Here is a 26976-nt window from a genome sequence, read left to right on the forward strand (position 1 = left end):
ACAATCACAATCGGTGGGACTTATGCAGCTCTGCCTATGCAGAGTGATAGAGAACCAGCTGTAGAACAAATCCCACTGCAAGGTATTTCACATAACCACTAAAAAGACCTGGAAACACAACTATGAAGCAAATGAAACACATTCTGGATGCTTATCAGATCATTAAAAATCTTGCATGTGTGTCACATGATTTTGGGTGATGCTGATGTCTAATACTATATACCAAGGCCTCAATTTTTTCCATTTCTTACCTACAAAAAAAAGCAGCAGCTTTTTTGTCTGCCCCTCTCTGAGGGCCAGAATAAGCGTATTATTACTAGAAGAATGAAAGTCAGTTAATGAAAGCTGCAGTAGGGAATGAAGCTTCTTGGACCACCTGTTCAACATTTTCATATTCAGTGAAGAAAAGCTCAAGTTCCCACATGAGCTCCTTACCATCTGTTTCAAAAATATATCAAATTTTGATTTTCAACAACAGTGCATGCTTTGCTAAGCACAGACACCTCAGAGCTTATCTTAACGTCTGCTTTTACGATTTGTGAAATTTCTGTGAAACTGTATTCGCTGCTTAATAGAAGTAAAATGACTTAAAAGTGAATTCAGGTGATCTAAAACAATTCAAGCAACAGGTTTGGGGGGGGGAAAGTCAGGCTTGCACATCTCCAATGGGATTATAGACGCAGAAGTGTGACTGAAGTACTGATCAATCAATAAACTGCATCTGACTGAAATCAATTACAGCGAAAACCATTAGTGTTATCAGAAGACAGAAACACAAGTTTGATGTGGATGTTAAAGGAGTTCTCAGCAGCTTATCAGAAATAATGCCAACAAAGAGGCAGCTAATCAGGAGATAAAGACAAAGAGATACTGTAGGCCTTAACTAATACACCAAGTGCATACTTAATGAGCAGCAAAAAACTTTGCGACAACACTGAATTAACAACAGGTCTCATCATTTTGATTTGAAACATTTTTGCCTCAAAAACCTCCTTTTGATTGCTTTGGTTGCCTGCAGCCATAGTCACTCACAGTCTACATGTAATACAACGACTTACCTGCACACACTCACGCTTTTCTGGGCTTTAGTGAAACTGGAAACGTGCCAGACCTGGAAACAAAGCTTGAAACAAAGCTGTGCCTTACAGCTGCAACCTGCACTTTCCAAAACAATCAAAACAACCAGTGGTCCAGCGCTGTAAACCACACTACGACCAGCTTTTCCCTACGGACTACTTGCAACTACCAGCAATGACTTGCCAACCATTCACATTGTACACACTTTTCCTTAGCAAGCAACTGTTGCCTAAGGTTCACTGAACGGTCTTCTAGGCCTGTGTGAAAGGGGCTTTAGCAATCAATTTAACAGAGATTGCCTTCAGCAACTATTTGCCACTGGTTATGGATTACACATTTAACCCTCGTAACCAGTGGTTTCCAAACAGGGGTAGCCAACCAGCTGTTGGTTTATGGTTTCCAGCCAGTGGTTGGTAGGTGGTTTCCAACAAGTAGTTGCAAGACCAATGTCAACCATTCTCTAGGCTTATGGGCCTTAACGGTTATTAAATGGAATTGTAACTCGTGTATACTAATACTCAAGATTAGGTATGGGTACCGGTATCCGGTACCCATCATGGCTGCTGCTGCCATCATCATGGCAGCAGCCATTCTCCCCTGCGTGAGTAGCTTAATGTTGTTCGTGTGTAATTTACGTTGAGTATGCTCACCACATTATTACATTAATGCATGTAAGGTGAACTAGCAAACACCGTCGTAGTTACATGCGGCTGTCTTCTTGTTTGATGGCAGATACTCCCTTCACCCTGGCTAAAAAGGCTAAAATGACCAAAGAAAAAGTGGAAAACAGCTAAACATGAGAGGTTTTTGGACAAAATTTGTGTTCTCCATTCATTAAGCACTGGTTCGAGCACCGTTTAAGCACCGGCACCGTTTCAAAAGCACCGGTTTGGCACCGGTATCGGATAAAACCTAAATGATACCCACCCTACTCAAGATAGGTCACAAAAACATCAACAAAAAACATTTCTTGAGGTCAAAATTACCTTTTTCCTTGACCTCTCTCTCAGTCAGAGCACTTTTGCCAAATTTGAAACACATTTCCACAAAAAGATCACAATCCAAAGAAGGATGTTAACTAGAGATCAGAAAGAGGAATATAGTTGGCCATTTAATTAAATTAAATTCTATTTAATATTATTTATATAGCAACAATTCACAACAGCAATTACCTCAAGGCAATTTATATTATAAGGTAAAGACCCTATAATAATACAGAGAAAAGCCCAGGAATTAGACAAACCCCTATGAGCAAGAACTTGGCAAGAGTGGAAAGGAAGTACTTAACAGGAAGGAACTAACAGAACTAGGCTCGAGGAAGGGCAACCATCTGCCTCCACCCGTTAGAGGTAATGAAAAAAAATATTTTAGAGCACAATTCAAATCTTATTTACACTGTTTCAAATTATTATCCACAAGAGTTTTGAAAAATGTATTGTTGTAAAGAACTGAAAATGGTAATTTGTTGAATTTGCAGCATTAGAAGAAAACAAAAGTTATTTCAGTTAAAAACATCCTAACAGGCCAAGTTACAGGTTAATATAAGACCCCTTCTTTCATTTAACATTCACAATTCTTGCATCCATTAAATTTGTGAGGTTTTGAACATTTTCTGCTTGAATTTCTTTGCACGATGTTAGAATATTTCTCCCACAGCTGCTGTTTTGATGTAAACTGCCTCTGAACCTCATCGATCTTTTGCTTGAGGATACTGCAAAGGTTCTCAATAGGGGTGAGGTGAGGAAAGGATGGGGGTCACATCATGAGTTTCTATCCTTTCATGCCCACAGCAGCCAATGCCACAGAGGTATTATTTGCAGCATGAGGTGGTGCATTATCATGCATAAAGATAATTTAGCTACGGAAGGCACAGTTCTTTTTGTACCATTGAAGAAAGTGTTCAGTCAGAAACACTACATACTTTGATGAGGTTATTTTCACACCCCTACAGGGGCCTAGCAGCTCTCTCCCCATGATTCAGTCCCAAAACATGACTCCGCCACCGCCTTGCTGATGCCGCAGCCTCGTTGGGACACGCTGGTCATCCACCAACTATCCACTACTCCATCCATCGGGACCATCCAGGGTTACACGGCACTCATCAGTAAACAAGACTGTTTGAAAATAATCTTCATGTATTTCTGGGCCCATTGCAGCTGTTTCTGCTTGTATTTTTTAGAGATGGCCAAATGTCAGGTTTATGCACAACTACACGATCCTACATCTTCAGTTTCATGGGACTCCAGAGGCACCAGCTACTTCAAATACCTGTTCGCTGCTTTGTAATGCCGTTTTAGCAGCTGCTCTCTTAATCCGATGAAGTTGTCTGGCAGAAACAGTCCTCATTATGCCTTTACCTGCACAAACCCTTCTGTGCTCCGAATCAGCCACAAATTCATTCACGGTACGATGATTACGCTAAACTTTTTGTGAAATATCTAATGCTTTCATGCCTTGTCCAAGGCACTGCACTGCATCTGACACTTTTCTGCGACAGGGAGATCCTTTTTCTTTCTGATGTTGTTTGAAATATGTGGCATGCTAGGCTCCCTTTGATTGGGCTCACCTAGCAAACTAATTATGACATCACTAATTATGAATATATCAGTGATCCTAAGAGGCCTGAGACACAATACCGTCATTGAGTTTAACTGGAAAAAAAAAACTGAATATTTATGATGTTAAAATCTTATTTGCATAATAATTTGGAAAGCAGTGAGGTATTCGGTAACTGATGTCCCACGTGAATACTGAATCCTTCATCATGGAGTCATGTTGTTGTATTTTTATCACCAAAATCTATCAGTTCATTGTTGACATCAAGTGAACTGATGTGAAGAAATTCCCTCAAGACGTGTGTGGTCATGAGGATATACGAGAGAACATCAGATAAAATTCCTGTGGCATAAGAATTTTATCAAACCTTAATATCAGGGTGAAGACTCCTTGCATTAAGGACCCAATGATCAAATTCTACATTGTTTAAACGTACAAAATTAAATTCACACAATTTCAACATTTTCATGCACCTAAAAATTAATTCAACGCAATTGTGCACATTATTAGCAAAAATGAATTCTTTAAAAAAATAATTACATAATGAAGTATGTAGTATGGAGACTGTAACAACACAAAGCATGATGATCTGGATGGGTAAAATTAAGGTAATTTCATAATTTTACTGATGTTTTTATTGCTGTTTACAACACCACAGTGAGTCACGTGACCGTTGTTTTCAGGCTGAAGTAATGCAGTCGAAAGTCACGACATCTATCTATGTAACCTCGCTGTAGATCAGAATCGATCACAAATAAATTCCTATGCAGGGTTTGGCTCAGAGCAGGACAATAGGAGCACACAGGAGCTGAAGGCTTGTGGTCTTTCTGTGTAGTGGAAAACTAGACAAAGTTCCACTTTTTTTTTTTTTAAAAGGAGCCCGCTTTTTCCCCACATTTGGTATCTAAAACACATGATCTGTTTTCTCCTCACCGAGGCTAACTAACTAAATTAAGACTGCATCACGGGAACACCCTTAAGCCAATTTTCAATGACGCAAATACCTTGAATAATACACAAGTATCTGTAACTAATAAACAAGAATTTGTTACACATTTATTGAAAAAAACTGCAAATTATTTAATCATAAATGTACATGTTTTAAAATTTCCTACCTCCAAATTTGGTGTACGTGTGACAAACACAGAACTCACCGAGTTACATGTGCATCCTACTTATTCATCACAACATACATCCTGATGTACATCCTGATTATAAAAGAAACAAACAAAGGTAAGATGGCTTTTGGTTCAATGTCTAAACAGGAAAACCAAAAAGGGCCACTCCGCATTAACTACCTCTACCAATCAAGCATCGCATTAGTTTTCCTGTAGATATGCATGTAAGATGCCCGACCTAAAGTATGGTAATAAAAGAAATAAAACCAGACTTTGCATGGAAACACATCCAGCGTTCATGGAAGCCTGTCTGGTCCGTGAACACATTAGAAGAGGAGGAAGAGGAGTTAAAATTAGGTCGGGTACTTACCCAAATTTGACACAAAGTGATGGCGGGGGCTACAGGATCAGACACCTGAAAAAACAACAAACACCTCATAAATAAAAACAAGTTTGTCGCAAATAATAAATAATCATTTCAAGAAGAAAAGATCTGAAGAAATAAACTGAAATGGTCCAATTTTGAATCCATCCACATCGCCTTTCATGCAGCTGTTTACTTTTAAAAAGTTGGCATTAAAGTCTCTCTCTAACTCCTCAAGTTAAACGCTAACTTTTGACTGCAGGGGATAAATTCAAAAATGATAATTGTGACTGAAATTTCTATTTCTGGTGTTGTGAATGTCCTACATTCTGTTTAGATGCAGGTAAGGGTGGGGGTGGAATGATTTTTGTCTCCAGGGCCCAAAGATGTGTATTTCTCTTGCTGAGGAATGCTTTTGTTCTGATAAATTGACAGTGTCAGTTTCCCACATTGCCACAGTGTGGCATATACTATAGGGAGCAGTAGTGGGAACACAGATGCTACATACGATTGGCGTCAGTCAATGTGACAGTTCTTGTTTTTTTCTTTCCTTTTGAAGGAGGGGAGGGGGGCTATTTTTCTAAATCTGAACTTCCAAGTCGAGGAAGCAGGAAGGAACAGGAATTAATACACCTACACTCCCCTTTTCCCTTCAGAATGGCAAAAATCTCTTTGTACTCGCATCATAATTACTGGTGGGCGCCAGTTTGGGAATCGTTATCCATGCCTCCTTCACACTTACTTTTTCTGTTTTTGCAAGTATTGTAGCGTGTTTTGAGAACAAGCAATTGACAACTAGGTCTTTTCTCAACCTCACTCCAGTTTCTGTACGCCGTCTTAATGTTAAGGAACGGGTATTGCTTGAAGTGGCGTTCCTTGTTCTAGCATATGCTTCCTATTTTGAGATTTTTTATTTTTTTTTTGCAGCCGGGCGTGGATGGAAAGTAACCAGCAGATGAGGTGCTGAGGACGTTTCTCCAGGGAAATAATGTTGATGAACAAGCTCTATTTTGGAGTCTTTCCATGCAGTCTGACAATCTGAGCCTATTCAAAATGCAAACAAAAGTACTCAGTAATTTTATCCCCCAAAATGTTTTACTTTTCACTTTTAATTAGGAGTTTTACTGCTGAGCACCTTGGTATATTTTATAAAAAACAACCCCCCCACCCCCACCCCATACACACATTATCATCAACTAAACTTGCATGCTTTATATTTATGAAAACCTTCCACCAGAAGGGAAAATAAACATGACAAACTGCAACTACTTCATAATAATATGTAATAATATATGTGAAATAATGGATGTCTGCTGCATGTTTTAGTTCATATTTATGAAACTTTCCACATTAAAAAGAAGCTCACATGGTAAAAAAAATTATTTAACCAACTTTGCGTCTAGCAATGTATAAGTATTACCATTAGACATCAAGCAAGAGTGAAATATTTGATGGGATGTTAAAGAAAAACAAAAAAACTAATGCTGTGAGTACAATTTCACGAATTCTCAACAAGGACATTAAAAAAAAAAATTCAAATGAAAAAATTCCTTTAAAAAAAAAAAAACAAATCAAAAACCTGCTGACTGATTTTGACAGATGTGAAAATATTCTACCAATCATCCAACCCCAGTCGCTAACAAAAAAGCAGACAATCAGTCATTTAAATATCAATCCACAAAATTGTGTATTACAAAGGTATTTTCCAATATTTCCTTCTAATTTATCTGCTGAAGTACTGACGCACGTGTGAGCTAGCCTTCTGTCACCGTGCCAGTGCAAAGAATTCATCTGTTGTTCTCGAATCTTTGAGCTGCATGCCGACAGAATGTTTCAGAGCTCACCGCCCTGACCTATTTTCTTCTACAGATACCAAACAATGAAAAATAGCCACTCTCTTATAACACCATCTTCAGCTTTTCTCCTCCAAGTATCCCCATCAAGACCACCCTTTTTGCACAGACACACACACACACACACACACACACACACACACACACACACACACACACAATAACTACTGTGCTATCTGCACACGCAATGTTGACTGTGAAAGTAACAGCTAACTTGGGACCTTATTAAGTGTTTAGAAAATATTCCTCACTTCCTGTTTGCTTGTCTTACCATCAACTTAAGTTGCGTGCCACTGCTTTGTGGTTTGGATTCTTTATTTATACCTTTATTTACCCAGGGTGGTTTAGCAAGTGCTAATATTATTTTTCTGCAGCTCGACACACACACACACACACACACACACACACACACACACACACACACACACACACACACACACACACACAAAGCTTACAGGAGTGTGTGTGTAACACAAACAGACTTTTGAGGCTACATCCAGATTTCCTGAGGTAAAAAAAAAAAAAAGAGAACCTGGACTAGCGTTAGCGCCAACGTCTGACCAATGGCTGTGAAGGCTTTCCTGAGTAGTAGAGGGCCTGAGACCTGGGCACTAAATTTGATTGATCTTTGAGTGTCTGAGTCCAGCACGTTCTGTGCTCAGACATCTGGGGAAATGTCCAGCTGAGCAGAAAATGTGATCTGGCCAGAAATCGTGGAAAACACGGGATAGAGTTGCTCACGGGTGTGTGTGCGCGTTGCCGTCCGTTGCCAACCTTGGCCAACTCAGAGAATTTAAAGCAACGTTAGAGTGAACGAGCTCTGTGCCTGTAAGGCAGCAGTAGGAAACAGCAGCTGTTCCAAATCTGTACAAGAAGAAATTTTTTAAAACTACTCTCAAACTTTTACGGTTTCCCAAACATTGTATTCATGATGGGGCTGGGAATGGGGGGTGGGGATATATATGTGTGCACACATTCTTAAATTAATTATTAAACCTATTTTATAGGATTTATTTCTTTAAATCTACTAAGTACCTTTTGATTTGATTTTAATTTTTAAAGTGTCTCTGTGGTGACCTACCTTGAAAACATAACACATGACAGGAAACACCAGGAGTAGTTTGTTTGGTGAAACTAGCTTTCAAAATAAAAGTGAGTCAATCTGGGATTGAATGGTTGAATTTCTCTCTCTCTCTCTCTCTCTCTCTCTCTCTCTCTCTCTCTCTCTCTCTCTCTCAAAAGGATTAATTGCTAATGTGTGTCCCCTTTTGTAAAGTTAGTTTTGATTTTTCTCTAAGCTCTAGTTTTTCTCACACTTAGTTATATTCTTTCACCTGAGTAAAATTATGTGTGGGAAAGACTATTTTCCTAAAGTCTACATTAACAACGTGCACACAAGTCTCATGATATTCAAAAGTGAGGCTTTCAGGTCATGACTACTATACATGGTTATGAGCTAGAATAAGACCTAATTTGGTCTAATTTGGCAGCTTTCACCTATTTTGTGTCTAACACAGAGACAGTCTAACAGAAATGTTGTGCCAGTGCTGACAGAGATTTCACTCAGCTACACTGGAAGAAGCTCACCGTTAATCCCGAGCAGATAACTTATCAAGCACATTTTTCTAATCTCAGGCATATATGACTCATATTTTTTCTTTTCCAAAATAACTGTTAGAACTGTAAGAAAACACCTGCTTTCAGACATAATCCTAATTTTAAAAAACAAATAACAAAACAAAGAAAAAAATTAATGCTCACACAATTACAAAGCTCTAAAAGGAAAAATAGAGTGATTGTGTGTGGCAGTTGTTTAAACACTTCACTTTCATGAAAAGTAAAAAGAATACCTGCTGTACATTATGGCACAAAGGCTTAGCTACCGATAACACATTTTTATCCGATATATGTTGATATATTCTACAAATAAACACAGACAAGTGGAAGAAGATGGATTGAAGGCACAATAAAAAAAACAACCTTTTTTGAACTACAATTCCCAGAATGCCCTGGAAGATGCAATTTGTGTTATTGTTCATTTTTTGTTCATTGTTCAATTTATTTCATTAAAAAGTGTCAACTAGCTTTTTTCAGTAGATCTTGTTTTCACTGTGAGAGTATATGAGGCAACTTTAACCGAACACCGCCGATTCTAAAGTAAAAATAAAAGTTATGAATTTAAAGGGACGACTTTTTTTTTCAGATTTCAGTAGGTTTATATGTCAACAATGTTAACCATGGAAAGTTTACATCATACTACATCTAAAAATATGTGCATTATTGATTTTTTTTTTATGAGATATGACTCTGTCAAGTAAAGTGCAGCAAAGAGGTGGGAAAGAAAATGTCATGTTGTCCATGACCTCTGAATTACACCGTGCGATGCTACATCGATCTCTGGCAAACTACAGCAACAGCAGCATGCACCTGTCACTGTTACCGCACATCACATCTCAACTCAATTTAGCACAATTACTACTTAGGCATGATGGGGGGCACAGGGACATTTGGGGAGTTAGTATCTGCTGGGCCATGGTCCTCATCGGCAAGATGCGCGTAGATGCCAATAGGGGCGCAAAGAAGCCCAGGTGGCAGCAGATTTGGTCCCTCGGGAGACCTGCACATCAGCGACAGGAAAAGCGGTGGAGTCCCAAGGTGCCAAAAATAAACCGGGTTAGAAACCACAGTTAATGATTCTTCCACAAGTTGAACTATGAGATTCCTTTATGATCTTTACTTCTTCCAGATCAATTTTGATTACCAGAGGTTGGGCTTTTAGGTTGGGGCAAAGATCCACCACTGTGAAGGAAAGGGGTGCACTTGACTTATAAAAAGCATTTTGGACTAACTGCAAGCTATGGAGAGGTGAGTGTTGAAGACCCATAAAAAAAGGGAATTGCAGTAGTCTAGCCTTGAGGTGATGAAGGCATCAATGCGTTTTTCTAGGTCTTTAGTAAGAAGATAAGGCTCCACTTTGGCAATTTCATGTAACTGATAAAAACTGGACATTTGCTTCTCCAATTTAAAAGAGCTATCTAAAAACACTCAGAGATTTCTTACAGTGTTGGAATGATGACAAGTTATCCAAAAGGGCATGAGTTCCTGAAACAATACAATTATGTGTTGACCGTTTTTTAACATCATGCACAGTTAAGCAGAGGCAGCACTGGGACGGAGACATCCAGTTTCAAGGGGAAGTAAATTTGGATGTCATCAGGATAACAGTGAAAGGGAATGTTGTATTTCCTGAAAATAGATCCCAAAGGCAGCGTTATAAAGATAACAGAGTTGGACCCAAAACAGACCCCTGTGGCAAAAATGGTGACTATTCCACTTTCAAAGATACTGGCAGCAGCCAGTAATACCTCTTTCTTTACTTTTTGCTTAATTTTGTAGTGCTCTTGTACTTTCTGCCGTGACAAAAAATTTCTCACGTGTGGGACTAATAAAGGTTTATCTTATCTTATAGAGGTTTATTTCTCAGCCACCTAAGTAGATGCACCTGTTGTATGAATTTCAAAATCTTATGTCGTCTTATTTGAGTTATTACATTCACAAGATTTTCAGAAAACTTGGCCTTTGACCCTTTGACCTTGAGGTCGAGGTCACCAATATTCAAACTTGAAGGTTTTTAGTAGATACAGGTCTGGTATCAATTTGAAGCTCCCACATCACTTCTTTCTTGAGTTATCACACTCACAAACGTGGGTGCCTGCCTGCTCAGCTGACAGGATGACGACAATACCCATCAGTCTTTTATCACTGAGGGGTAAAAACCATAACCATCTGTACATAAAATAAGCGTTTTGTAATGGAAAAAAGAAAGGTTTTTAAAAAGGTTTTACTGCTTATTTTGGCTTCTTATTGTCATTTGTTTACAAGAACAAAATTATTATTCAAATAAAACCACTTGGTATAGCTCAGCAGGTTGTGAAAGCAGGCACCCGGCTTCCAGTCCATGTGGGCCATGTACTGCATGTCATTCCTGACTCTCTCCCCCTGCTTACCTGTGTACTCCACTGTACTGTCACCTAGTACTACTCTGAACTCTCCTTCAACTCTGCTGTAGTTTGAAAACCTCTTTCTTAGCTAGGCAGTAACAAAGCTGCACTAATAAATTAAAGAGACATGGGCAAAGAAATGTGCAATCTTTTTTTGATAGCAACTTAATAAAATGAGGCAATTTCACTCAATGCCACATCCATTATGATAACTTAGGTTGAAGTATTTTCCAAGGAAAAAAGACAATGAGCTAAATGCTAAAATTATCAAAGCCATTAGCTGTTCAGATAGACCACTTTCCTATCAAACAGAACTGATCATCCAAGTACATTAGACCATTTACACAATTCTAAAGAGCCACAATCTGTCAAAGAAAAGTAATTTAGGTCCTGAAAAGCTCTTTTTTTTCCCCCATCAGGTTACGACAGATAGAATTAAAAGAGTTTAAAAACACTGTACACGCATCACCTTTGTTCTAACCTTCAACTCCAAGCTGCATTCAGGACCACTTTGCTGTTTTTAACGGGGTATGTGATGTTTATGAATGCTCACGTTGCACAGCTGACCCAAACTTGTCACACAGATCTGCCAGGTCTGAAGCTGGGTCCATTTCCTCTGTGGACACATGCTTTCTAAGTGCTCCTACAACGGACAACTTGATTGGGCCTTAATGTTTACAGCCCGAAAAGGTAGGCCAAAGCAATGAAAAATACATATCCCTGTAAACACCTTGCCCTTTTTCCTGGGCTTTATGGTGTATTTATAACCACTTCTTTCCAGCACTAGAGCAAAGTGAAAGCCATGTTCAGATTAAATTAGCGCACGGCACCCTTTTCTGAACTAGGCACAGTTCAGGACCAGTGGGCTTGCACGAATAGGCCCGAGGGCAGACTCAAGTGCAGGGAAAATAACCTCGATAAGGAAACAAGTGGCTTCTTTGCTCTATACCTGACATGTTAACCGCTCGTGAGAGCTTCACGTGGACCAAAAAAATAAGACTACAGACTTCAGCTCCAGGTTTGAATTTGTAATTGCACATTTTGTGGTATAATTACATAAAGGTTCACTGATAGAATTCAAAAATACAAACCTTTTGCTGGGTCCTTGAAGAGTAAACAAAATGTACCAGGAAAAATACAACGCGAGCTGTCTACAACAGATTACTGTCCCACTTCCTGTTTAACATTAACTGCATTTGTCATATTTGTGCGGACACACAATGTTCCTGTGCAATTACAGATTACTGCCAACATCATCAGACTAAACTGTGATCTTGTTTACAGCCTTTATGACTTTAACTGCTTGTCCTTGTAACCCAGTTCGACTTTTGTTTAGTGAGCTTGTCACTTCCTTTGATCTCGGCAATAAAGGTGCACAAATGAGGGGAGCTGCATCTGCAGCTCGGAGTTGCAGAAGTAAAAGTAAAACACTTCTGGTGTGCGAGTGTGTTTTGAAACATCAATGAGGTCAGCACATTGTCAACAGTTGCCCTTCCACAACACTAGATGGTCCACTTCAGACTCCTCCTCACTGACGAAAACGGTCTCTTTGATTTAGGCGAGGGTGGGACAGACAACACCCGCTTGCTCACTGCGAGTTAAACGGGTCTTTGCCTTCCTCTGCACGGACTTTGTGCTACGGAGCCGGCAGGTTAAAAATTGTTTGTGCTCATGTCAGTCTGCATCACTTGCAAATTCACATGCACACGCTGTTCGTTCACACTGAGATTTTCTTTAAGGAATTTTGGTCACACCTGTATATAAGTGCATCTTCGGGTACAGACACATTCTAAAGTCTCAGAGTTTTCTGGATAGTTCTACTCTGCTTTCGGGAATTTTCCACACCTGTCCACAGGTTGCCCCCACCAAGTTTTACCTAATCCCCCCACCTGCCTAGCCTGTTTAATATTGCCTTGCAGGGACCAGCCTTTCCCAGCTTTCTGTTACCTGTATATGTTGTTTGCCTACTAACTGGTTTGTTCTCCTGATTATACCTGCATGTTTCAAACAGAAACCCTAGACGCTGAATATAATAACAACCATGCTGCATATGGAAAACTGCATCTCTGCACGTCCCTCCCTCCTGTTCCCTACTTGCCCCTACAAACCAGTCCCAAGTCCACCATCACAGACTCTCAGACTTTTACATGCGTCTCTGATAAATCTGTGAGGGCTCAGAGCTGTCCCAATGAGAAAATCTGTGGAGCTGGAGGGCTCTCTCAAAGACCTTTTAAAACCAATATGTTCAGTAAAACCACATGTAAATATACATAACACAAAAACACTAGATTTGCTTCATGCAAAGTAGAGCGTTTGCTAAGATCTGATGTTTTATGTCAAAGCAGTTCACACACTGAAATGTTGATCCACTGATTTGCTGTAAGGTGTGAGGCCTCAGTGACAAAGGGAAAAAATCTCACACCATTTGCTTTGGTTGCAGGTAGATTGCCACAATCGCCTGTATTTTACACTGAAATGTCTGCAAAACACTAACCACGGAGCAGCAGTGAAACATGAAAAATGTGACACAAACCACAAATGCAGAACATTCACCTTCAAAATAACAGTTATAACAAACACATTTCAAAAGGTGAAACTTCTACTTTGAAGGCAAATGACTTTTATTTCCTGTTTGTGTAGCACTGGTCACTTTCGAACCACTAGTAGTTTGTAGTTTGTAAGTGTTTGCAAGCAAACAGAGTGACAGGTCTTCTATACTAACTACAGACAAGCATAGCAATGTGCTAAAGCAATCACAAGCAGGATTTCGGTGCTGCACCACATAATCCACTGTGACCAATGTTACGCAAGCAATTACCAACAAACTCCAGCAACCAGTTGCCAAACAGCCACGGAAACACATTTTTCTCTGCAACTACTGGTTGCCGGGGGGATGCCAACTGGTCTCCAAGCCGTGTGACTGATGACTAAGTAAAAGGGATTAGACGAGACCTAAATAATGAGGGCTCTCAAAAACTTACGTGGCATTTACACATCAACACAGCTATTTGGAGACACCATGGACAAGTAGTCTTTCCTGTTCACCTGAATGTCACATGTATTGTTGGTGGGCTGTAATATGCAGTCTAAGTGGCGAGACTATGGAGCCACAAAAAAGGCATGCATGCAGATGTCTGTTCAGAGCCACACTGAGCGAAGAGGATGCTAGAGGAAACCAGAACACAGCTATTCCTGTTTATAGGTTACAAAAACATCTTCTTCAATGTTAGATCATAAAAGACTGGCTTATGAGTGACAGCCAGGATCAGTTTCTCCTCCAAAATCGTTGCCAGTATCGATATCATAAATCCCAGCCTTCTTATTTTTGATGAGTCAGTCAGGGAGAAGTGACAGTGATGAGTGCTGTGCTGATCCAAATATTTAGAGTAGCTGAGAGCACTGTGAGAATCACACAAAAAAAAACAAACAAACACTGAAAGCATTTGTGTGTCATCGGCTTCAAAGGATTTGTAAATAAAAAGGAAAAATGCTGCCTGACCATACAACCGTGCGATGAGAGCCACAAGCAGCTGAATGATGTCAAAAAACTGGCACAATAGCAACCTGAGAAGCAAACAGTAAGGGCCAGACAGTGCTGGCTTTCAGTGATGGGACTTTTTAAAATAAGAGGGAAATTTTCATAATATATCAAAAAATGACTGAATGTTTGGGGGGGGGGGGGGGGGGAATTTAGATGAGTCATCAAATGTTCTAGGTCAGCTTGTACTACACCTCCATGGTCCATCAAATTACAAACACTGGTGTCATATTCACTGTTTTTAAACCTTTGTCCTCTTAACTGCTCTGAAAGAAGTGGGAAGAGTTTTTTCTGTGTCAACAGAGAAACCCTGTCCCTTCTCACTGTTCAACCACACGAGACTAACGTTCCACAAAGGAGACGGAAAAAAAAAAAAAGTTTAGTTGTAAACAAATACTGATGTCTCATCATATTTATTAAAACCAAAACTTGAAAATAACCATTTTTCTTAGAGATAAACTCTAGATACTAGAAAAATGCCCAAGGCTTATTTCGCAACACTTTAATCATCAGCATCAGAAAAAAGTTGCATTTACACAGACTAGAGCTCGAGGCCAACAAGTGCAATCCCTGAAAAGTGGCAAAACAAATTTAGGGCTTTGGTTAATATGGCTCTTTTTAATTTGATCCTTCTACAACAAATGAAAGTTGGGCCAGCAGAGGGTTTTAAGAGATTAGGGAATACTTCTAATGTACTGGATCTGTCTGATGATAACAAAAGTGACCTCAGACCTGACACAGAAGGCCCCCTTTCACCCTGAGCTTAAACCTATCAGGGAGCTTAAAACAACAACAAAGCCATATTACGTGAAAGCGCTCTATGTGAGCGCCGTGGGAGGCCACACGTTGTTACCAAACTCGCATTGCACGCAGCAGTATATAATGTAAAATTGGATAATCCATTAACCAAGCGGATTCTAGGCCAACTCACTAAGACTTAGAGCATACCCTTTGACCCCTCATGTATTATATCTGACATGGGAATGGTGCAAGTAAATGCAAATGTGGACCCACAGAGACGCTTTCTCTTTATGTTATACGTGGAAGTTCCCTCCACCTCTTCCCAAATACTTGTAATAGCATTAAAGGTACTTTAGAGTCTGAACCTTGTTACATTACTGCTCTTATTTCTGCGGATAAATGCTTTCCATTTAGTTAAGCCATGGCATTTTATTATACATTTATTTTAAATGTATATGTTTGTTGCTATATCGTTTTTCAGAATCCAATAAAGCTCAATCAGTATTATTACCAGACAAAATAAAGAATTACCATTGAGGTGATTTTTAAATACACAGCAAAGGTCACTTTCTAGATGCCATTTCTTCTTTCTTTTATTTATTCATTTTTTTAACTGTATTGTTGGACTAGAACTTCAAAGTGAGCTTGTTAAAATGTTTAAACTAGTGCTGTCAACGTTAATCTCGTTAAAATGATGTTAACACCATAACCGCATTAACGCGGCAAATCTCCGTTAGCGAGTTAGCGCGGATCGCCTCGTGCGTGGGGCTGCACGGCGTCAACGCGTTAGCGTGGTTAGCTCGTCAACACATTAGCACGGTTAGCTCGCCAATGCGTTAGCCCGGTTAGCTTGTCAACGCATTAGCGTGGTTAGCTCATTAGCGCTGTGCAGCCCCATGCACAGGGCAATCTGCGATAACTCGCTAACGGTGATTTGCCGCGTTAATGTGGTTATGATGTTAACGTCATTTTAAGGAGATTAACGCTGACAGCACTAGTTTAAATAGTATTAAAATTTTCATATTCTACAATATCTACACACACAAAAAAAATAGTACACTGAGGAAATTAAGGCCATTAAGTTTGGCTTTGAACGATTATGAAATTGGATACTAGGTAGCATTTTATTTCTAGCTAGGGAGTTTATTGTTGTCTTTCTGTTTGATTTTACATAACTTATGAGACTTTATTCTCTGCAGATTTTAATGTTAATAATTTTACAGTAAATAAATGTCATTGTTTGCTATATCTGAAAGTCCTTCAGCAGGGTTTTTTTCTCTAGGATGTGTTTGTTTGGATCCATATCATGGAGAGATCTTCATGTTCCCACGGATGTCAGGTAAAGGTCATCTCAACAGTTGACAACCAGTCATCTATTCACTCAGATGCTTTCAGGCTCTTTTACAAATTTCTCACATTTCTTTTCTTGAAAACAATAATAAACAATTACATCTGTAAAACTTTTATGATTCTGCTAGGACAACAACACTCATTACGGGTTTGTCTAGCTTTAGCAGACACTCACGTTTCCAATCTGTCAAAGCTGTGCTGTCAAAGCAAACATCCTTTTCAGCTGATAGAGCTTTGTTTGCTTCAAACAAACACCTCATATCTGTTGCAAATAGGGGAAAACCCTGTTTGCAAAAGATATGGCCTGAAATCTAAGTACATCAGTTCCTGAAAAGAAGCTACCACGCTAACACGAATAAGCCCCAAATCACAAGTCAAAATCAGAAGATATATTTGCTTAATCCCAAAACATTACATACAAGTACCACAAAATGGCCTTGAGGGTAACGAATAACCTGTCACGCCTCCGTTTTGCATACACAGCCTGTTTCTTGCAGATACAGAAAACTGAAGTCGTGATGTACGGGTGCATCGGGGACAAATGCGAGGTTACGTGAAGACTCAGTCCCAGGTGTGAGCCGGTGGAGTGGAGACAGTGGCTTCCAGTCAGGATAATGATTTGGGTCAGTAGGTAACTACGTTCCTGGACCACGGGGGACTTGTTGCCAATTAATCCTGCCAATGAGCCAAGTGGGCACTGGAGACTGATAAATGCAGCTCTTTCAAGGAGTGATGGGGTAAAACTTCAACTGCTGACACCACAGTCAGAGTTAAAATGACACAGTAAGATTAGGAATTGTACCAAGCCTGACGTAATGGAAAACCACAACTCTTCCCAGTCAATTAAGCATTGTAAGCACTGCCTTAACTTCTCAAACACTGGCAGAGAGCACTGAAATCCACTCCAAACACAAAACTCTGAAACATCAGGTTTTACCAACCACTTCCTCTCGTGTCTACAGTTCCTCCTCGACTTTAAATCAACCTCAAAAGAGAGGTTTATGCTATGGTATTTCCCCCAGTCTCATTGACTTTATGAGAACAAAAGGCAACTTCTGGGCAACAACAGACTTTTACACACACACAAAAAAAAAAAAAGTTCCAAAATGTATGAGTCTGAATCTGGTTAAAGTTTCAGGTCATTTACAGTGCTAATAATAAGCGTTTCAAATCGCTTGGTTTCACAGCATACAAAGGTAAAATCTGAATTCTTCGTCCTGTCATCATTTCAATCTGTTTTATGTTTTGGAGTTGAAATGTTCTGGCACCTCATTAACAACCCCGTGTTTTGCCAACTGCATGCTTCAGTAATTTGATGGTCTTTAGAGGCCAGCATCTGTCACTGCGTGCGAAGCAAGTGTAAAGTGTCCCATTAGCCTCGAGCTTCTGTCTAATCTGAGATTAATCATTTAGTGGCATCTGATCCTAAACGATTGGGGCACCTCTCGTCCTTTACTGTGTGAAATATTTACTGTTATGACGATGGCTCCTCTCCACGAAAAATCTAATCGGGACTTCTCACCTCAACTTGCTCAGAAACAAAAACTTGTTCTGTTGCGCTGCAATGCGCAGAAATTCTCCCACATTTTATGAATATTTTCTGAGCTGCAGGCCCTTGAAGTAGACGAGGAGGGGGCAGGAGGTTAAGATTTAATGCTCTTTAATTCATGTCATTCTTTCCAGCACGTTTTGAGCCTTCATCACCCCCTTTGGGAATCAAGATGAATCATATGAGTATCATGACCATCACTTATATATGTGAATAAGATTAATGACATCTGTCTATTATATAGGCACCAGTGTTTTTATGTTCCATTTTACCACCCTAAGCTACACTTGCTTAAAGTCTTATTATAAGACTAATAGAAACAGTTTTCATACAAAAGGAATCATGGCTAGAAAAAGAGTCTTGCTCAGACGTGCCAGAGAAAATATGAATTAAAGGCTGATGTTGACGTCTGAAACTGGACTCAAGAAAACATTTTAGGAAAGAGGAACTTCCGTGGGAACCCTTTCAGGAACTTCATAGTTTGATCAAAAAAAAAATTTTGTTTTTTTTACTGGTTCATGCCTCCATAAAAAAGTCCCTGCTCCTCAGCGAGTCCCTTTTGTGTTCCAGAAACTGAGAAAGTATAAACCAGTAGGAAAAATCAATAGAACAAAAGATGGGAATTTCAAAAACAAAGGGCAGCAAGAGCACGAGAGGGAATCTGACATTGTTTTGTTCTACTCAAGCAGAAAACAGCGCCTTTAAAAGAAAAAAAAACCCAAGTAGTTTCAATAAATCATTTTAGAGATGGGCCTCCCTTCTTTCCTTTCAGCTCGCCCTGATGGGTCAAATTTTGGAGTTTTCTGTATTTATAAGCCCTAAATTGCTTCTTTTTTTCCCCCCTTTTTCTTCTCTTTCAAATGTTTTTTTGTAAATGATCAATTAAAAGTACCAACATATATTGAGCTTCTTTTATATGGTAATATTTACCTCTGAAAAAGGAAGATCCTGTCAAAGATGGCAGTTGGCCCAACATAGAATTGATGACATTTCTGAGTCAACCTGGATCAGTATGAAGAGATTTTAGGATAGAATCGTTTACCAGTAAAACTGGACTCGTTTAAGTTGGAATAAATATCCGATTTAAATAAGGACACATCATGGTGATGTTCTAAATATCAAGCTAATCTGGGTCCAGTTTTCCTCCTGCATGGTGTGCAGTGAATTTTCAGTTTAGGTAGAGGTAGAGGTATGCACACACTGACCGCTCTTGTTCTAAATTTATAGGCAAACTAAATCTAACAAATTGCGGAAAAATCCAAACTTGAACTTAAGAGAACACAATTCATGGCCACAGGCCTCGGGAGCCGAGAGTTCACTGGCAGCGTACGGAGGGAAAGTCTGAGCTCTACAACAAAACCGAAACACAGTAAATTTAAGCAAAAGTTGGAGACTCGATTATTATGAAATATGTCGGCGTATGCCTGGCCCAGACAAGTCAACACAAATCTGACAACTTGCCAAACAAGAAGGTGGATCACAACAGTAAGCGCAGGGTGCGGGCCTTGTTTTGCAATGGAAACGCGGACAATTAATGCAGGCAAAGTGTTGAGGAAAACCTACTTCAAAGGGCCAAAGACCTTAAACTGAGGTGATGATTGGTGTTCAAACATGATAAAGGCCACCAGCATGCTGCCAAATCAACAATAAAATGAGGGGTGCGGCCAAAGCTTTGACTTGTCCTGAAAAATAATGCATCGGACATTGTTTATTGACTCACTCTATCCAGCACGAGTGCGAGAGAAAGAAAATTCAGCCTCAGCTGCGAGGAAAACCCCTAAATCAAGATGCCCAGCCACACACATTCTGACATATGAATAAAGATTTGCGTATTTTGATTTTCCTCAAAAAGCACAAGTTCCAAAGCTTGACTAATTCCTGAATATGTCACGTCCATCATCTCTGATGCCACAGGAGAAAACAGGAGCCGCACCAAACGTGTGAGTTTGATCTGCACTCTAAAGGTCTAAGCAGCACAGGAAAATGGCTGTAAAGAAAACATCATTAGTTACAGAGTAAACAGGAGTTCAACAGAAAAACAGAAAGCAATCAAACCCTAAAGTGATTCTCGTTAATAGGAAAGATAATCTCCTCCACTTTAGCTTGATTCTCCTCAACTCAGCTGGTTCCTCAGTGTAATTGCTCCTGTTAATCATGCCTTAATTTGTTGACGAGATTCATTTGGAAGACTTGACTTTAGAGAAAGAAAAAAAAACTACACGCAATCTCCTCCAATCTGGGTGCGCCAGCATCTTGAAATTAAGGATATGCAAAGAAGACCGAGACCAGATTAAGTCATTTTAAGAGTATTAGAGATGCCCCTAAAGACTGATGTAACACCGTGATCGGCACGTGTCACTGCTTATTAAACCAGCAAAACTGATCAGCCATCTCATTCTTCTTAATAGGAATACTGAAGAAACTTCTGTTTGTCCCTCTTTACAGTACCCATGTAAGAGTTTTAGCTTGTTTATAATAAAAACATCATAAAAACCCCCCAACGCTCACTCCCTGCTGGCTCACAATCCAAAAAAGCCCAGGGCTGGAGCTCAATATTTATTTAAGATAATTATAAATCTGGTTGAGGTTTTTTCTGCTTAAATTTTAGAGCTTCCCTCAAGGAGGTTTCGTCCTTCCCCCAAAGGAAAATCAAGGGAAAAAATACATTTTTATTGGTTAAATAGTCAGAAATTCCACTAAAATATATAAACTTTTGCTTAGCAAGATAACACAGACTTAAAATTTTCTTAAATTTCTTAAAAAGACCCTGATTAGGTCATTTTCCTATAAATATTGATGCCACTTTACAACTATCATTAAAATAAATAACACTACCACCTAAGCCGGGGCTTTTGATTCTCCTTTCATAAGGTTCCTGCAATAGACACGCATTTGAGGTTTAAGCCAATCAGTCTGCTTTTCAGTTACTTAAAATTTCAAGTTAACAATTATCAGAATTATTACATTAGAAAATAATTGGATTCTCACTGTATGTATAATGCTTGCCATCACTGAGCAGCCCTACTAGATATCTGTCACCAGATATCTCAGGACACCCTAAAAGGTCACGTGTCTGACCCCCATGGCTCAGAGAAGTTTTTCCCACAAAGGCAGAAGCTACTTAACATTAAACGGTGTAAATAATCATTTCAAACATATTTTCAGTGGCATGTAATAAAACACAAATTAAAAGGAAACATTTACGCAGGCAGTTTATCTCTCAGGTTAAAAGGCTTACAGAGTCCCAGTGTAATTTAGAGATAGAAGTAATTAGATAATCAGACCACACCATCACTAAAATCAGCAGCCTGAGCCCTCGCAGCAAAGTAAAATCATTTACCTCTTGCTCGACTTGTGAAGTGGAAAAAAACTGCCAGGCAGCTGCCATTAAGTGTTTGAAGTGTGAAAGTAAGAGCCAGGAGGGAGGTCAGACCTGTTAAGGTGTAGCTATCAGTAAGAGTGGCTGTTTGCAAAACCAGAATTCTTCAATGACCTGAGCTGCCCCTCACTCACTCACACTCAACCACAGGACAGCTACAGGAAAACATACTGGGCTATTTAAAAAGTTCTGCCCCAAAAATGTGTGTTCGGTTTGGTCAGACATAACACTTTTTTTTGCATTTTTCACCTTCATCTCTAACTTTCTGGCATAACTGAGACATCTGCGTACAAAGTCAGTCTCGCAGTAAGAAAAATGTGTCACTGGAGCGCTGCGCTCATCTGAACTTTTTAAACATTTTCTGAAAATATCTGGTGAGCCAGAGAAACAATCCAAATCGATCCCCTCACCTTTTCATATTATGATAATAATGATAAAGGTTTCCCAAAAGCAAACGCATTTTATGCAAAAAAATACATGTGTGAAACTGCTACTTAAGCTCCTTTCAAGTGATTAGATTATAAATTAAGCACATAATGATACTCACAGTTTCTCTTTAGATCACTGAGGCACACAAACTGCTAGCTTCACTAAATGGCAGTGACTTGGAAGACTCCTCTCACCCCCAGAAAGCCTTGTGCAGCTGAAATGACTCACATCCCCTCATCCAACCTCTGTCAACCATCATGAGGAGGTAAACACTTCCAAATATGGAGAAAATATGAAGACGGTATTGGAGGGCAATATCAGTTTGGTTTGCTTTTAGCTTGGAATGCCATACTCTGTGAGCCAGAGTCACTCCACGGAGCCAGTTCTGCGGTGCATACCTTTCACTTGGAATAATAATGATGATTGTAGAGACTTTTCACATTGTTTTTGGTTGAGTCTGACCTAAGATGGGTGACAGTGTGAGCTTGCTCTTATATTTAAGAGAATATAGTTTAAAAAAGGAAAGAAAGAAAAGAAAAAATGAGCGGCCTCAAAAGTACAGGAATGTCCAAGAAATGCAGAATAAAGTGAATATCAATATAATTCACTCCCTATTAACCAGGAAAGCAGGGCCAGATTAGCAGGTAAAAACAGCCCACGTGCTGTGAGGAGCGGTCTTGTCGCACAGATTGTCTTCAAGTGATTAAGAGGGTGTAATTAAAGTCTGATTACGCCCCACGAGTGCCATAGGTCAGCCGCTAAACAGCCGGTAGAAGAGAACATTACAACGCCCTGCATGGACTGGAAGTGTATTGAGGAGCAACTTGGCTTGAGAGTGCTCATTTCCTGAAACAGCTCAGCCCACTTCATTCAAATCCCACAGGAGAAGACCATTCACTGACACTTCAAGATACAGTCATTTTCTGTTTTTGCTTCCCTCATTTCTAATGCGGGGAATCGTTTTCTGTAACAAACTTCATAGAAATCTGACTCAAAGTCAGTCTGAACAGTTAAATGAGAAGTCAAAGCTTTCCCCCTGACTCTAATGCCACATATGTAAATAATGTGCACCTGAGACATCTGTGATATGAAGGGTCTACAAGGTTAAAGTAAAGCTCTGCCCTTCTTTTGGCATTTGCATTACTTTCTTAGGAAGCTGAACTCCAAGTGCATGTTTGGAAGGATATTAAAAGAGACTGCTAAATGGGGCCTCACGAGAAGGCAGCTGCAATGTAAACACAGAAGAGCCTTAAAAACTTCACGACTCATTTATGCAAAGACGTAAAGGCGCTTATAAGCCAGTCTGATGCAACTTCAGTCTTTGCACAAAACTTGAAAGCATCAGGTGGCAGCACGGAGGCGCACCCAAGCTTTCCAAAACAAATCATTAAGTAATACTTGATGATAAATCTCAAAGCAAAAATCAGCTGCCTATCTAGTGACTGTCCCTCCTGGACTTTAGATGGTAATCCCGATTCTGCTTTGCAGCCTTGTGAGATTGACACGTTGGAGCTCCACCTGACACAGGTGTTGGTTACAATGACCCTGCAATTCACAGAGGACAGAGAAGACTCCTACAACCAGCATTCGGCCATGACAGTCCGATTTTTTCTTGATTTTGGCATCATTAGAAAATGATCATGCAAACAAAATAAAAAGAAAACAATCACTTTTTTTTAACATTCATTTTGATTATGAAGTTCACCACTTTCCTTTACTGGGGTGTGTTTTCCACCCACATAAACACCCAAAGTCACTTGTTATTTAGTTCAACTCAATCCAAGACAATTATTAGACACGCTTCAGTCAACAAGATCTATCTGAAGGAAGAAAAGTTCACAAGGCCGCCTGCAGCGCTTACTGGTTTGAAGAAGTGGAAGACTGTCTGGAAGCAGTGGTTTACCTTGTAAGATATGCTTTATGGTCAAAATTATTCCCCAAGTCTGTGCTGGATGAACCTAATGAACCTAAAGGTGTGTCCACCATATCTGCTATCGTCTTGTTCTCAAGTTATCACAATATACAAGATTTTTAGAAAGCTTACCCTGACCTGGAGGTCGAGGTCTCTGAGATTTTTGGTAGATGCATCTATGGTATCAATCTGAAGCTCCTACATCATTTTCCAGTTATCGGAATCACAAGACTTTTCGAAAAGTTGATCTCTTGAAGATATAGAAATGCTACCAAAAACATAAGCCTCCTTTGTGGAAGTAGTTAAGATGATTCCAAGCATTCTTTTTTATTCGTAATGCCTACATTACCCACAATGCACATCCACTACCAAAACAAGTTGGAGATTGCGATGTATTTTGGAAGTGGCGGCTAATATGTTAAGTTTTTTCTTGCATTTGCACGACTCACTTGTCTCCACACTAAGGCTTGCTGATAAGTGACATTACACCTGATGTACAAAAGCTCACGAAGATAATAGAGCAATAACAAGTTCATAGGAATCCTCACTGGAAGGAACACAATGATTAACAAGTAACTCCTTGTACTGTTTAACACTGAGCCCATCATTACAGCTTCATTGTGGGCATGCTGCTTTTATGGTAGAACATGAAGTTCAGACCCAGGACTAAGTCCCTACGTTTCTAGTGTGGAAATTAGTACACTTAACCTTCCAACCAAGCTCTACAGGGAGTGCATAATTATTAGGCAAATGATTATTTTGTCCACATCATCCTTTTCATGCATGTTGTCTTACTCCAAGCTGTATAGGCTCGAAAGCCTACTACCAATTAAGCATATTAGGTGATGTGCATCTCTGTAATGAGAAGGGGTGTGGTCTAATGACATCAACACCCTGTATCAGGTGTGCATAATTATTAGGCAACGTCCTTTCCTTTGGCAAAATGGGTCAAAAGAAGGACTTGACAGGCTCAGAAAAGTCAAAAATAGTGAGATATCTTGCAGAGGGATGCAGCAGTCTCAAAATTGCAAAGCTTCTGAAGCGTGATCATCGAACAATCAAGCGTTTCATTCAAAATAGTCAACAGGGTCGCAAGAAGCGTGTGGAAAAACCAAGGCGCAAAATAACTGCCCATGAACTGAGAAAAGTCAAGCGTGCAGCTGCCAAGATGCCACTTGCCACCAGTTTGGCCATATTTCAGAGCTGCAACATCACTGGAGTGCCCAAAAGCACAAGGTGTGCAATACTCAGAGACATGGACAAGGTAAGAAAGGCTGAAAGACGACCACCACTGAACAAGACACACAAGCTGAAACGTCAAGACTGGGCCAAGAAATATCTCAAGAAGGTTTTATGGACTGATGAAATGAGAGTGAGTCTTGATGGGCCAGATGGACGGGCCCGTGGCTGGATTGGTAAAGGGCAGAGAGCTCCAGTCCGACTCAGACGCCAGCAAGGTGGAGGTGGAGTACTGGTTTGGGCTGGTATCATCAAAGATGAGCTTGTGGGGCCTTTTCGGGTTGAGGATGGAGTCAAGCTCAACTCCCAGTCCTACTGCCAGTTTCTGGAAGACACCTTCTTCAAGCAGTGGTACAGGAAGAAGTCTGCATCCTTCAAGAAAAACATGATTTTCATGCAGGACAATGCTCTATCACACGCGTCCAAGTACTCCACAGCGTGGCTGGCAAGAAAGGGTATAAAAGAAGAAAAACTAATGACATGGCCTCCTTGTTCACCTGATCTGAACCCCATTGAGAACCTGTGGTCCATCATCAAATGTGAGATTTACAAGGAGGGAAAACAGTACACCTCTCTGAACAGTGTCTGGGAGGCTGTGGTTGCTGCTGCACACAATGTTGATGGTGAACAGATCAAAACTCTGACAGAATCCATGGATGGCAGGCTTTTGAGTGTCCTTGCAAAGAAAGGTGGCTATATTGGTCGCTGATTTGTTTTTGTTTTGTTTTTGAATGTCAAAAATGTGTATTTGTGAATGTGGAGATGTTATATTGGTGTCACTGGTAAAAATAAATAATTGAAATGGGTATATATTTGTTTTTTGTTAAGTTGCCTAATAATTATGCACAGTAATAGTCACCTGCACACACAGATATCCCCCTAAAATAGCTAAAACTAAAAACAAACTAAAAACTACTTCCAAAAACATTCAGCTTTGATATTAATGAGTTTTTTGGGTTCATTGAGAACATGGTTGTTGTTCAATAATAAAATTATTCCTCAAAAATACAACTTGCCTAATAATTCTGCACTCCCTGTAGAACCACGTGACAGAAAACAGCAACATGTAAAAAGGTAAAACTCAGCAAAGCAAAAAAGCTCTCTTACTTTTTCTCCACTTTGACGTCGCTGTAGTGTTTCTGGAAGACGATGAAAGCCGTATGTTGAAGTCTGTTGACACTGAGAAATAATAAAAAAAAAAAATCCTCAGTGTTACTCAAATGGATTACACAACTTTAATTGTGCTATGCAGGACCCACACTGGCATGGTAAGTAGGTCCTGTCATCTCACACACATTTTTTTTTCCATGACTGTGTTGTTCATCAGCAGAAAGATGAACTTTGGGCAGGCTTCCTATAAATCGTGCATGAACCTAAGCGCTGGTTGTCCATTTAAATTTGAGTCTGTCAAACACCTGTCACCCCTCTGGGAGCAATACTTCATAGCAAAGATGTAGAGCGGGAACAACAATGCTGACAAGTGACACCGCAGAAAATATTTCACCACAGCACAACAATTATTTAGCATAGAGAACTAACAGACTAAAATTTAATATAAATGCACTCCTGACAGGTGAAGGACCAATTTGTTTGCACTGGCCATCATGTGTTCAAGTCAAAGCATCTCATTACTTTGTAGGGATTAGGCGTCAAATTTAAGACACTACATACTCCAGCAGACAGGTTCAATGAGCTTGGCTGATCTGACTTCCATCTGATTGTACCAAACCATCAGATGGAAGTCTGATGGTTTCAAAAATGTTGAATGTCCAATTTATCCAGCCAAAATTGGAGCAAAACTTAAAAAAAAAAAAAAAAAGGCTAAAACCTAATTCTGAATTGAAAGATAAAAGGGTGAAAAAATTGTGAT

General features: G+C 39.7%; 1 protein-coding gene across 1 annotated transcript in view; it reads right to left on the reverse strand.

Moving 5' to 3' along the window:
• Positions 1 to 26976, reverse strand: part of lpp (LIM domain containing preferred translocation partner in lipoma) — a 196704-nt gene that overhangs the window by 162593 nt on the left and 7135 nt on the right. The window contains exons 2-3 of the mRNA XM_085398739.1: positions 26214 to 26285; positions 5122 to 5166 (exon numbers count right to left, since the gene is read on the reverse strand). The gene's annotated coding sequence lies outside the window, so the exon portion shown is untranslated. The remainder of the gene's footprint in view (positions 1 to 5121; positions 5167 to 26213; positions 26286 to 26976) is intronic.

The sequence above is a fragment of the Rhamphochromis longiceps genome, linkage group LG23 (assembly GCF_057381845.1).
Source record: "Rhamphochromis longiceps isolate RC_006_pf linkage group LG23, R_longiceps_female_GT1.1, whole genome shotgun sequence".
Classification (NCBI taxonomy): domain Eukaryota; kingdom Metazoa; phylum Chordata; class Actinopteri; order Cichliformes; family Cichlidae; genus Rhamphochromis; species Rhamphochromis longiceps.